The sequence below is a fragment of the Mercenaria mercenaria genome, chromosome 4 (assembly GCF_021730395.1).
Source record: "Mercenaria mercenaria strain notata chromosome 4, MADL_Memer_1, whole genome shotgun sequence".
Lineage (NCBI taxonomy): Eukaryota > Metazoa > Mollusca > Bivalvia > Venerida > Veneridae > Mercenaria > Mercenaria mercenaria.
The window spans coordinates 45,283,259-45,298,000 of NC_069364.1; the positions used below are offsets into that span (position 1 = coordinate 45,283,259).

The following is a 14,742-nucleotide window of genomic DNA, read 5'->3' on the forward strand; positions in this document are numbered from 1 at the left end:
ACAATCTGGAATGACTAATCCTTCTGTTTAAGTTAGACGTTCTGGGATGACTAACCCACTGTCTGGGTAAGACGTTCCAAAATGACTAACACGCATGATCTGAATTGACTAACCAGACTGTTTGGGATAGACAGTCTCAAACGAATAACCTCCGGTTCTGGATCAGATATATTCTTGAAAGGCTAATGTCAGGAACTGTGTTAGACATTCCTGAACAGCTAATTTTCAATAGGAGGTATATTTCAATACTTGGTTGGCGTATGGGGATTGCTTTAGTTTTGGATTTTTTTTTAATAATTGGGTTTAACATAATACAGAGCTATTTTTCCCAAATCACAGCCCTGGGTCGCTTCCCCGACTTGTAACAAAACCATGTTGTGAGTTATCGTTATTCTTAATACTCTGATATCCCAGCACTCAGCCTTTTGGATTCTACCATGCTAGCAATAAATGTTAAACGGGACATGTTCGCTACAGGCACTTAGGCAGGGATGTCGGAAGAAACCAATTTACATCTAATGAATACAGTCTTCTGTGGTATGGTTTATTCAGACTTGGAAAACGTACAAAAGTACAATAAATTTTATCAAGATTTTTATTCCATATTTTTTTATCATGCTAAACTGTAAGCAACGTAAATAAGTAGTGTTACCGATGAGGAGGTATTAGGTTTTTTTTGGAATTATAATGTCACCTCAGCGCCAGATGTGGGCTCATTGAAGTAAAGAAGCACAAACATGCATACAGTTTTTGCGCCGAGATGACGATTTTTGCCTTAATATATCTAATGGTGGTGGGCGGATAGCTCAGTGGTTTGCATACTGGCCTTCCAATCTCACTATTATTTGGTGCTATAACAAATCTACTTTTTGTACAATAAAATTTGCACGGAACATTATGGTCAACATGACAGATTTGGTCAATATATTCTTCACCGGTTCACCCACAATATCATTTCATCAAATGGAAAAACATCTATAGTGACCATATACAACATATTCCCTCGCATAAAAAGTGTAAAGCAGTTTTAACATTGTATTACCTTTTACTGCATTTATAATGAAAAACAGTTGTACATGGTTAAATATTACACTGATACTGTCACAAAATTGTTGCTGCATCAGGTTTGACTTCTTAACATTTTATCCTCATTAAGTCCTCGTTCATTCACAAAGATAAATATCACATTTAGTTTTAACTGAGTGTAATCTGTTCCTCTGAACCACTGGAAATACTAAATGATCACAGATACTTCCATCATCAAACAACTTCTTGTGACTTTGATTTCAAACTTCTTGCCACACCTGTATTATAAAAAGAGGAAAATGGAATGAGTGATGTTAGTTAAGATATATCATATACCATATACTAGTAAAATCATTCTCAAATGGTGTTGCAAAATTAATGCAAAGGATGAAAACAAGGTAAATTTCAGGTATTGTTCATTTAACAATGTTAACTAAAAAATGTAAACCTGACAGTTACACCAATTAAAAGACTTAAAACAAGAGGGCCATGATGGCCCTATATCGCTCACCTGTTATCATTGCACTTGAGGACAAGAAGGTCCTCAGAAAAAATATCTCAGTCCAAAGGACAGGAACAACAAAGTAAGAAATTTAACCAAACAGAAAAACAAAATTCTTACAAGGTACAGATATGTCAAAATACACCTAAAAATTGGAAGTACCATCCACGTTGTACCACAGAAAATTGGTCTCGGGTTTTCCCTACAGCCAATAATAAAAAAGTTACTAAAAATAAGCTATTTATAGTAACGTAAAAGGGAAGTAATCAAAAAGAAAATTATTGTAAGTGAACAAAAGAAGGATCTGCCAAATAAATCTGTTGACATAAATGAAATTCCAGATCAGTATCTTCATTAGTTACGGAGATATACCAATTTTAATCTGAAATAAAGGGAGGTAATTTGACATAAAATCAGTCCATAGTTATCTACCCTGATTGGCTCAGTCCAACTAATGACAATAATGAAATTTCAAATAAGTCCTAAGTACTTACTGATATAAATCCATTTTGACTAAAATCAGGGGAGGTAATCAGATATAAAATAACTCTGGAAACTACGACTGGACCTGATTTGTCATGGAATCCAAGATTTATTGTTGTTGAAGATATTTTGGAAGTTTGTATCAAATAAAACCATAAATGAAGTCTCTATATGGCTGCAAAAGCCAAAATAGCCAATTTTGGACCTTTAAGGGGCCATAACTCTGGAACCCATGATGGAATCTGGCCAGTTCAAAAAAGGAACCAAGATCTTGTGGTGATACAAGTTGTGTGCAAGTTTGGTTAAAATCAAATCATAAATGAAGTCGCTATTGTGCAGACAAGGTCAAAATAGCTAATTTTGGTCCTTTCAGGGGCCAAAACTCTGGAACCCATTAGGGGATCTGGCCGGTTCAACAATGGAACTGAGATCTTATGGCAACACAAGTTTTGTGCAAGTTTGATTAAAAATCAATTTAAATCATAAATGAAAAGGTCAAAATAGCTAATTCTGGCCCTTTCAGGGGCCATAACTCTGGAACCCATAATGGAATCTAGCCAGTACAAGAAAGGAACCAAGATCTTATAGCGATACAAGTTGTGTGCAAGTTTGGTTAAAATAAAATCATAAATGAAGCTGCTATTGTGCAGACAAGGTCAAAATAGCTAATTCTGGCCCTTTCAGGGGCAATAACTCTGGAACTCATATTGGAATCTGGCCAGTTCAAGAAAGGAACCAAGATCTTATGGTGATACAAGTTGTGTGCCAGTTTGGTAAAAATCAATTCATAAATAAAGCTGCTATTGTGCAGACAAGGTCAAAATAGCTAATTTTGGCCCTTTCAGGGGCCATAACTCTGGAACCCATCAAGGAATCTGGCCAGTTCAAGACAGGAACCAAGATCTTATGGTGATACAAGCTGCGTGCCAGTTTGGTAAAAATCAAATCATAAATAAAAGAAAAGAACTTTAACCAAAATTTTCTAAGTCCAAAAGGGGGCATAATTTGCTCAAAATACATGTCAGAGTTATGGGACTTGACCCAGAGAGGTTGGTAATTGACCTAGAAAAAGAAAAAATAAGTTTCAAAGCTATATGCCTTTAATTGATGGCTGTATGTACTTGCATGCAAAAACTTAATCAAGGTGTGACGCCGACGCCAGGGTGAGTAGAATAGCTAGACTATTCTTCGAATAGTCGAGCTAAAAACCCAAGAAACTGCAAAGTTGGAATAGGGGCATAATATTTGAAAAAAAAAACAACAAAGTAGAGTTATAGAACCTGTGCACTTCATGTCAGATCATCACAGTAAACGTGTGTGAATTTCAATCCATTCCCTTGATGGGTACTGAGATACTGGCTTACGCATGGGTAAGTCCAACAGCTCTACCTACCCAAACGAACAAAAAGGGGAAACAAAACACTTAAACAAAACACTAATACTATACTGTGTTTTGATGATGTTTTATTAGTATAGCAAATGACATGCAAATGAGGTAACAAAACACTAACAAAACACTAACAAAACATTGCTAACGAAATACCAACAAAACATGATATGCAAATTAGGTTTATACAAAACACTAACAGAATACCTTATGTTTTGTTAGTGTTTCATTATATGTGCTAAAGAAAACACTAACAAAACACTGCTAACAAAATACCAACAAAACATATGATATGCAAAAGAGCTAGGTTACAAATTTAAACAAAACACTAACAAAATATTTTATGTTTTCTTAGTGTTTCATTACCTGTGCTGAAAACATACCATAAACAAAACATTATTTACATGCATGAAACAAATTTATATATGAGCCGCGACAGGAGAAAACCAAGATACTACTAGTGGCTTTGCGACCAGCATGGATCCAGACCAGTCTGAGCATCTGCTCGATCTGGTCAGGATCCATGCTGTTCGCTTTCAAATGCTATTGCAACCAGAGAAACCATGGATCCTGACCGGACTGCGCGGATGCCAGAAAAAGTATACACACAATATGGTGCTAAAATGTCACCATTTTCTACTCAGTTCCAAAGTCATTGAAGTATATCAGTATTTTCCACTTTTTGCCATGGGTTTTTCAACAATCTTCTGATGTATAGTCAGTGTAAGATATGCCATTACTTTCAACTGAGTGTCACTATTGGTTGAGAAATTTTCTGTAAATGTTAGCCACCATCAGTGTAAAATGCGGGTTTTTTACTAACTGCCACAAAGCCATCATTTGCCACCATTCGTCTCACTGCAAAACCTGTAGATGTAATAAACCAAGAGATATTAAACCATAAAAGCAGTTTCTTTAGTTTTTTTCCTTTGTTTATAGTTTCAAAATTAAATTAATAAAATACATGGTAATTTTTGGTATTCAAAATAGTGCATCTTTATGATACAGGCAACACTGCAGATTTATTAGCAAGTAATAATTATAACGTTATTTGTTATATTTTGGACTTATGCATTGCTATTACCATTAACATATTGTTATAATAAATAGTAACATAGTTTAATTTCTGCCAGTTACCTGCACTTACACCTCAAGTTATGTTGACTGTCATGTGATTACTTAATATGGTATAATTTTTAATTATTATATATACTGATTTGGACTTGATATAAAGGAGATAATTATAAAACCTGCCATGAGTTTGCTGGAAATAAGTTTTAAAATTGTTCCATTAAGTCATGTTCAGGGAAACTTTTTCAATTGCCCACTTCAATCAAACATACAACTATGGTAGTGTGTACATGTATATAGTAATATATAATGCCAGTATACTAACATGTTTTTGAACTGCTGGATTCATTAAGTCTACTTTGAACACAATGCGTTTATAATGAAGGTCCCAATTCATTCATGTGTGCCATACTTAATATACACATATGGTGCTATATGGGAATACCTGAAAAATAGATTTAGTTTAAAACTTAAAATGTTCATAAAAACATTTGGTTTATTATTGGGTATGTCAATGAACTAAAATTTAAACTGTATACATTGTGATGATGGGGCCAAAAAATGTCACTAGTTCTACCAAATGTATAGCAAATAGAGGGTTACATTAGTCTTTATTCTTATTACATTATACTCTTTAATAGATTAAAAGAATTATCTGGATGAACATGATTAAATTAATAAATTTGAGTATTTTGGAGAAGTTATTCATTTGTTATGTTTTAAATTAATTACCCCAATCTTATAAAATAAACAATATGAGCCGTGCCATGAGAAAACCGACATAGTGGCTTTGCAATCAGCATGGATCCAGACCAGCCTGCGCATCCGTGCAGTCTGGTCAGGATCCATGCTGTTTGCTAACAGTTTCTCTAATTACTATAGGCTTTGAAAGAGAACAGCATGGATCCTGACCAGACTGTGCGGATGCGCAGACTGGTCTGGATCCATGCTGGTCACAAACCCGCAGTGTTGGTTTTCTCATGGCGTGGCTCATATAATCATTTTGAACAACAAGTAAATAATCCATAAACAATTCTTTTTGTTAAAAATAATTTTCATTTACCTTAACATAAATGTGTGCAACACCAATAGACTAATTAATAATTAAAAAACAGGTTAAAACACTAATTTTAAAGCAAAATATTATTCTCTAAATTTACAGACTGAAGTAAACAGTACGTGCCATGGTAAGCAGACTGGTCTGTAATTGGGGAGATAACTCTACTGGTTTAAAGCTTTTGTCTCTGTTGAATAATTAATCATTTAAAAATATCCACTTTTCCTTTTAGTAAATTAAAAGCATGATAAACTAAAAAATACAGCTGCTTAATAGTTGCAAAACAAAAGCATATGAACAAAAATATATGTGAAGCAAAAGTCATTTGTGAAAGCTACCCAAACAAAAAGTAAACAACCTGCTTCCAGTTTGAATCCATAATTTACTAGTTACAGGTAATCTAGATTACTGCTGGAAAATGAATAAATTATATTGACTCACCATTTGTATTCTTTTCTTTACTCTTAAACTTCCATGTTAAATGTAAACTGCACATAGTAAACAAATAGCTAATATAAATAAACTTCTTTGTAGTGAAATAACTCCATCCTGCTCTCAAAGAACTTCCTGTTTAGATTTGAAATTTTGATATTCTTGGGCAGATGTGTCATTTACAGTCAGCTAATGAAGGATACATCTAGGATGTTGAAACTATTTCTGTACTAGAGTAAGATTTTATTCCATTTAGATAACACATAAATTTTAAAGGTTACTCTGATAAAAAAACCCAAAAGTTAAGGATTACTTTTTGTGGTACATGCACACACCCCAGAAGTAGTTCACTGACTTTATTTTCATTGGCTGACCACTTGATAGTCTAGAGTTTCTAAATATAAAGCAGACTTGTTTAAGATCTTATCAGTCTGTGGTAATCTCCTGTTGTGAGACAAGCAACATGTACACTGCAGTAGATTAATTTATCAACCCTTAATAGCCAGGTGGAAAAAATTGCAATATTATCTATGCAACTACTGATAGTGATGTTCTTTTTGGTGTTACTCTAGGAGAAAAAGTAATGATAATTATTTCAATAAATTTTTAATTAGTTCAAAATGAACTTTTCTGCAAGGTGCATGAATACATTATATATACAAGTTGCATTACAATACATGTTTTAATCCCATTTGTTTTGTTACCTATCTAATTAAGTTTATTGTAGTTATTGGTCATAAAAATACTTATCCATTAAAATATTCTTTTTTTTTTTTCTTTTTTTTTTGGATTTAACGTCGCACCGACTCATGATAGGTCATATGGCGACTTTCCAGCTTCAGTGGTGGAGGAAGACCCCAGGTGCCCCTCTGTGCATTATTTCATCACGAGCAGGCACCTGGGTAGAAACACCGACTTTCCGTAAGCCAGCTGGATGGCTTCCTTACAAGAAGAATTCAATGCTCCGAGTGAGGCTCGAACCCACATCGATGAGGGGCAAGTGATTTGAAGTCACCGACCTTAACCACTCGGCCATTAGGAGGCCCCTAAAATATTCTATGTTCACAAGAAATACCTCCCAAAAATTCCGTGACTATAGTTTCCATCACAAAAGCTTTCTAAGTTATTATTTTTCATGCTATTTTCCATTCCAAAATTTTACTAATTAAGTCCAACTTTCCTAGACAAAAGCTCGTGTTTCTACAAGTCAAATGAGATACCAACAAAATATAGCATGTACAAATTCAAGTGTAATGAAACACTAAGAAAACATGGTTTTCATTCTTCAAAGTGTAATAAAACATCAATAAAACATTACTGATATAACAAAACATTAACAAAATACTAACCACATAAAATCCTGGAAGTACAGTATTGGTGTTTTGTTAAATGCTGTAGTAACAAAACATCCTAACAAAATATCAAAATATGTTTTGTTGACGTTTTGCTAGTGTTTTGTTAGTGTTTTGTTAATCATTTTTTTCGTTTGGGTATTCTTTGAATAGTCGAGCTAAAAATATTGACAATTGTGGAATGTAATTTGCCAATAGAAAATTGAGCATTCAGCAAGGCCTTTTACTAGCCAGATAGTTTTAACCCTGAATTCAGATTGACAGCCTGCACTATAATTCATTATATTGTTTTTCACTGAAACATTTAGACTATTGTTTTGATTTGCTCATTACCTGGTACTGATTCTCCAAAGGGTTATCAATGGTTTGTGCACTTTCACTCCACAACAGCATGCTTCTGTTTAAAGACATTACCCCTATAACCTATTGAAATAAAAAATTAATTTACAGGCATTGTTCCATATCATTGCTGCATTTTGTAAATTTAACAAAATTTTCATTGAAAACAGCCAAGTAGTGACCTAAACATCCTTCATTACACAGTCATGAAACTGTTAAGTTTTCATTTAATTCAGCTAAAATACAGTGAAACAAAATGTTTGAAGTTATTTCTTATCACACTGATAATGTTAACAAACAGATAAATGCTTATTAATTAAGGTTTAGGAGTGTATCTTCAAAACACAGAAATATTTGATAAACGAACATCTTTAAAATTAATCTACCTGACCATTATATGTTCTGCTGTGCTGTCCCATACGATTGATACTTAAAATATTCCCAACAAGAGGGTCATGATGACCCTGTATTGTTCACCTGTTAAATATGCTAAATGCAATATATGTAAGGTCTGTGCCCTGTGGTAGAAGAAGATTTTAAGTTTACTACTACCTGGTACTTTATCTATGTGACCCCAGGGGTCATGATTTGAATAAACTTGTAATTTGAGCACCTGAACTAGTTTTTGACCCCACATGACCCAGGTTTGAACTTGACATAAAGGATCATCAAGATAAACATTCTGATCAACTTTCATGACAATGCTGCGTGGTGTTAGCAGTCTAGCTGTATAGCAGCGTGAAGTTACGTCATCTTGTACTCTTACTGGTTATCGACCTTGGTCAAGATATTATGCCCACAAACATTGTCACCAAGTTTGGTGAAGATCAGATGAAAACTGTTTGACTTAGAGAGTGGACATGCATTTGGACGCCGACCGCCACGGGTGTTCTTGTCATAACTCAAGAGTGCCTGGGGCGATTTTGCTTTTTATCAAACTTGGCCTAGATATTATGCCCACAAACATTATCTGCAAGTTTATTGAAGATCGGATGAAAACTGTTGGACTTAGAGAGCGGACAAGGCTAAATTTGCAGTTTTTCGAGTAATTCAAGGGCCAAAAACCGAGAGTGCCTGGGGCAAACTTGCTGGTTATCGATCTTGGCTAAGATAATATGCCCACAAACATTGTCACCAAGTCTGGTGAAGATCGGATGAAAACTGTTTGACTTAGAGAGTGGACATGCATTTGGAAGCAGACCGCCACGGGTGTTCACATAATACGCCCCGCTCTTCCAGAGACGGGCGTATAAAAAGCTGAAAACATAACACAAATTATATCAGGCCCTATTTACCATAGAATAGTTTATGCTGCCAAGCCATCAGTCTTTGCAAGAGCACCTGTGACTGTACAAAAAGTTCAGTCTTCATACACTGGCTGTAACATCTTGTCCTGAAAACACAAGCCAACAAATGACATTAAAAATTGAAGTACAACAACAGTAATAAACAAGAGCTGTCAGTGGACAGCGCGCTCAACTATTTTCAGTGCTTGATAGTATAATATAAGCTATGAGTAAAACTATAACATTACAATAAGCATATTCTAAGTCGAAAAGGGGCCATAATTCAGTCAAAATGCTTGATAGAGTTGCCTCCTCCTTTTTACAGACTGGGGTCATAATGGTAAACAAGTATGCAAAATATCAAAGCAATATCTCAGTGGACTTTGAAAATATTTTGGGTGGTGCGCAAACTTTAACATTTATTCTAAGTCGAAAAGTGGCTATAATTCAGTCATAATGCTTGATAGAGTTGCCTCCTCCTTTTTACAGACTGGGGTCATGATGGTTAACAAGTATGCAAAATATCAAAGCAATATCTAAATGGACTTTGAAAATATTTGGGGTGGTACGCAAACTTTAACATTTATTCTAAGTCAAAAAAGGAGCCATAATTCAGTCAAAATGCTTGATAGAGTTGCTTCCTCCTTTTTACAGACTGGGGTCATGGTGGTTAACAAGTATGCAAAATATCAAACCAATATCTCAATGGACTTTGAAAATATTTGGGTTGGTATGCAAACTTTAACATTTGTGTGACGCTCACGCTCACGCACACGCTCACTCTGATGCCGACGCCAGGGCGAGTAGGTTAGCTCCCCTATTCTTCAAATAGTCCGAGCTAAAAAGTGTTGTTTTTTTTTCTGACAGTCGAGTTATTTCTTTTGAACCATTTTGGTTGCAAAATATCCTTTGTAAAATTTGTTGACGACCCTGAATCACTCACCTGAGTAATATGAGCGAAATGTTTCAAATTTATGGCAATTTGATGCTAAAGTATTAAGAAAGTAGATTAGTAGGTCACATTCTTTCAGAAAAGAAGATTTTTAATTTTTCATTTCTATATGCCGTAATGAGTAGGATAGCTCTAGTTATTCTTCAAATAGTCGAGCTAATAACATTCATACACACACATACAGATCCTCAACATTTGATACTTTTCAGTACTATAACCATTATTACAAACTGTATTTTATTTGGTTATTTTACTTTTTATCAATCTTTATTTTATCATATAATTATATGATTCATAATTACCTGGTTGCATATGTAGCTGTTAAGATAATATTATCTAAAATTTAGGTAAAATATGTCACACTTGGTACCTGAGGTAATGCCAGTGTTACTTTTAAGTCATAAAAATTGTTACATCAAGGACATAATTATAGTGCATAAATTTCAAAATTTTTAAAGATTATCTAATCATTATATTTTTTTACGACCTCATGACTTTTTTATGTCTGAAACAGTATTTGATGTAGAACAGTTGTTTCATTTTATAACTGAACACTAAATACTGACAGTTTTCATATCATTACACTGTGGTTATAAAAAATTCTGTAGCTGTCATCTTGCCAGTTTTAAGCAGCCTAGTAATTGTGGCGAATATAAGAAATTAAAATCATTCATATTCAACTGTTGCCTTTGACCTGTTGTCCCTCTTACTGGTTTTTATTATTGTTTAAATATAAGAATAGACTGTTCTCCTACTTAGATATGTCATGTATAATCATACCTAAATCTTACAGAACTTATAGACATTAAGCGCAAAATTATGTGCATAAATCTCCAACACCATGGCAGCACCATTTACCCTGCACAAATTCTTACACTGTGTAACACAGCTGAACTTTCGGGCAAAAACAGCTCCTAGCTGTCTATTTAAGGTATGAATTAAGTGTTCTACTTTGCCCGCAGAATTTTTCAAACTCTACATTGCTGTAAAAACATATGAAATACAAACCGGAGAAACTACAATTGATTCCCACACAGCGGCACTTTTTCCAGTGACCAGTTTGAATTACAGTTACCATTCGTGCAACTGACCCCTCAACTTGACTGAGATTGAAAGTCCTGTAGTTGTACAACATCTGAAAAATGATGGAAGCCAGTCTTAAATAAAGGAACATCTTAAATGATCATATGTTTGTGCAACAGTGTCAAAACAATCTGACTGCCAAGAAAATGTGAAATTATATAAATAAAAGTGCCTTTGGCTTTCACAGCAACTCCACCATGAACATTTATATCATAAATTACTCTGACCTTTTCAAAAAAGTAAAGTGTCAAAATGTGATACAAAAACTCTAAACAAACTGATACCTGTATGTAAATTGTGCCATAATCTACAGTTTAAGTAATAAAAATATCAAGTACAAAGCAGTGTGATCTTATACCTCACTTAAATCTAACCAAAATTTGAATTAAGCCAAATTTTTTACCCATATTCTAGTAAATTAGGGTATTGCGAGAAATACTCAACAAGGCATTCTCACCACAAACTAAATTCTGTACCGTAGTAACACTTTAAACATGAGGCTTACTCTGCGGACAAATTGGCTCGGAAACCGGTATTTCAAGTGAAAATAGATACATTAGGAAAATTGTCATATCTTGAAAAAATTTTGATGGATTCTTATGAAATAAAGTTTGGTGTCACCGGCTTGTCTTGTAGAATCTTTTATATAACAGTATGCCTTATTTTTTTCTGCAAACTTATATATCAAATAAGAAATTACTAAAAAAATAAGACATTTTTATTTAAAAAATACAGAATTTGCTAACTAAAATGAAAATAAATTGATATTTTAAAGATTTAAAGGACAAAATTCCATGACTGAGACCAATTAGGATTACTGCAACTAATATCTGAAAGTAAAACACACCCATACACCACACTATTTACTAATAATATCAATTAAGATCAAAAGTGATTATCTAAGACTTAACACCTCTTAATGATGCACTTCAAACAGACTTTCTGATAGCAGGATTAGCAATTATTTTCCTTGAAAAAACAACCTGAATGTGTTAATAATGGCACAAAAACGCTTCTACTTACAATACTGCCAGTCTTTAAGCAGACAGCATCAAAATCTTACATCAACTGTATAGAATTCAACATGGCAAAAGGCAAACTTAAGCGCCCTGCTGCTGGCGGACATTTCAAGCCAGGAAATAAGAAATCACCTGCTTACCTTCTTTCTTCTAAGGCTGCAACCGATCCTGGATGTAGTTCAGCTGTAAATGAAGACCAGCTGGATAGGGGCTGCCCAAAGAAACCCGAACTTCGACCATGACAGCTGGATCTGAAAATGGAATGTGAACCAATTGGGAACAGGGTTGTGAATCTGGACCAACTAATTTACCTTATGAACAGTGTGTATCAGCAACATAGTTCTGGAAAGTGTAAACAGTTAAATATCTCACTGCACAAGGAAGAGAAATATGGACTAGGCTCAAAACCGCAGTTCAAGTGCAATTCCTGCCATTTCCTCTCAAATAAAATGGAAACATATAAAAAAACGTCGGGACAGCAAAGGAGCAGCAATTAACATGTTACTTGCTTCTGCCCTTCAGGATACTGCCATCGGAATAGAAAAAGTGAACTTGCTCTTAACATCTATGGACATACCACCACCAGCTAGAAGCAACATGCAAACTTTACTGAATGCTGCAAGCCTCAACACTGTCAAGCTGAATGAGGACATGGCAGCAAAAAGGCAGCTAGTCATTCAGCATAATCTGGAACAAGGACATCAGAACCCGCCAAATTCTAGACCTGTCCTTTGATGGCCGCTACAATGCAACAAGAATGGTGTCTTCTTACAAACCTGGACAGGCAGCTTCACAAGCTTATGGAGTTGCCATTGAAAACCATACAAGCTACAAGTATATAGTGGGACTAGCTGTACAAAATAAACTCTGCTGGACAAGGGCCTATCTGAGGAACAAGGGGTTCGACATAACTTGTCCTGGTGGCCATGCTGAATGCACAGCAACAATATCATGCATGCAGCCTCATTCTGAAAGAAAAATGGCATATGGCATTGCTGAGCAGTTGTCAAATGAAGACCTACTTGTCCGCACACTGACAACTGATGGAGATACAGCAGCTCATCTGGGAATGAAGGGACTACTATGATAAGCTAGGCTATGCCGGGAGTGTCAACCGCCAGCAGATCCGCATCATCTTGGCAGCAGGCAAGTGAGAAAAGCCCGGACTTCCAACTGGAGCCAGACAGTATTCGAAGGCAAGAAACTGAAAAGGCAGTGCCAGACAACAAGCCATTTCCGCTCTGGGTAAAGATATCAAGGCCAGATGTAGCGCCATCATAGAGAAACTTCGAACCGATGGAAATGGACTGACAGAAGAAGTAGTAAATCGCTTACCGGCAATAAGAGCAGCTACTACACAGTGCTACGCTGGAAACTGCAGCTTCTGTCCACACGACTCGATAGTTTGCTCTGGTCTAGGGGGTGTTGGTGACTGGTGGTACCATTCTAAGTTTCTACCAACCCATGGAATTCATCACCTGCAATTGAACAAAAATGACCGTGAGCTGTTGTCAACAATTCTTGAGATAAGACTCAGTGAGTGTGCCATCATGAGTGTGGAAAACAACACTTCAACACAGAATGTGAGGGTTCAACAGGGCAGTACTATCTACCATGCCGAAAGATATTAACCTGTCCAGAAACTTTGCTGGTAGTCTGGCATCAAAAACACTTCAGCTGAACAATTCATTGCAAGCTTCTGTGGAAAAAAAAGTCAAAAGCATTACCGGACTGGCTCTTTCACCACAGGCAAAAAGGTATCTGAAAACAACTTCAAAGAGGTCACAGAGACACAGAAATCATCAAAAAACAGCCAAGTTCAAGACCCGCAGAAAAAATAATCGAGCAAAGCTGGAATATGCTTATCATCAAGCTCGCAGTTCAGGCCAGTGTTTCTAAAATTTAATGCCTTAGAAACATGGCGGTTGTTCACCTACAAGGAAAAGAAACAGAAAAAAGGGAAAGAGCACTGTCACATTCATGGCAGAATGTCTGATGATGGCCTGATGCCGGCCGAAACGGAAAGAGCTCTTGAACATTTACTGAAACTAAAATAATACATAAACAACAACAACAACAACAACCAAAACAACAGGCATAACTAGTATCCATCTCAAATTCATTGTAATACAAACATTGCCCTGTAAATTAAAAAAAAATAACAGAAAATTAAAACTATAGTCAATGTGTTGATAAATGCACTAGACAGTCTGCTAAGCGGTGCCCTGCCACATCAAAATGCCCATAACACCTAGAATGAGAAAAACATTTTTCCTTAAATTATTTGTACTGTTTCCCTCAAAAACAAGGTGTTCAACATTTATGCACAGTTTATTATTGCACAAATGTGATGCCTGTTGACTGCCTGAAATATCAAAATCTCTATAATGAACCATTAATGCAACACGGTGACTGGTTCGTGTTCTATAACCGGCAGACGGTGGGTCTCTTGGATCTCTGTAACGAAACTGGCCGTAGCCAAATTTGTTAAACTGCACGTGGCTTCCATGTTACTCCTTTTAGTATTGACCGCGTGTTAACAACTTAACATCACATTTAGTATTTGCGTTATATTTTCGTAATATCGGGCTATCTTCTACCTTATAATGGATTTCCAAATTGAACTGGAAGCAGACGTTTCTTCAATTATTTTGGCGGGAAAACTGCACGTGCCTTCCATGATGCTCCTTTGGTATTGATCGTGTGTTTACAGAAAATTTAGTATTTGCGTTATATTTTCGTGTCAGCAGCTA

At 35.5% G+C, this 14,742-nt stretch overlaps 1 long non-coding RNA gene across 1 annotated transcript; it reads right to left on the bottom strand.

Annotated features, from left to right (window-relative positions):
- Positions 1-579: 579 nt before the first annotated feature.
- Positions 580-13,482, bottom strand: LOC123562684 (uncharacterized). Its single transcript, XR_008370580.1, has 6 exons — positions 13,325-13,482; positions 12,130-12,240; positions 10,896-11,022; positions 8,945-9,042; positions 7,644-7,733; positions 580-1,304 (listed from the first exon to the last, which is right to left on the bottom strand). It is a non-coding gene; the product is annotated as an uncharacterized LOC123562684 (long non-coding RNA).
- Positions 13,483-14,742: the final 1,260 nt, after the last annotated feature.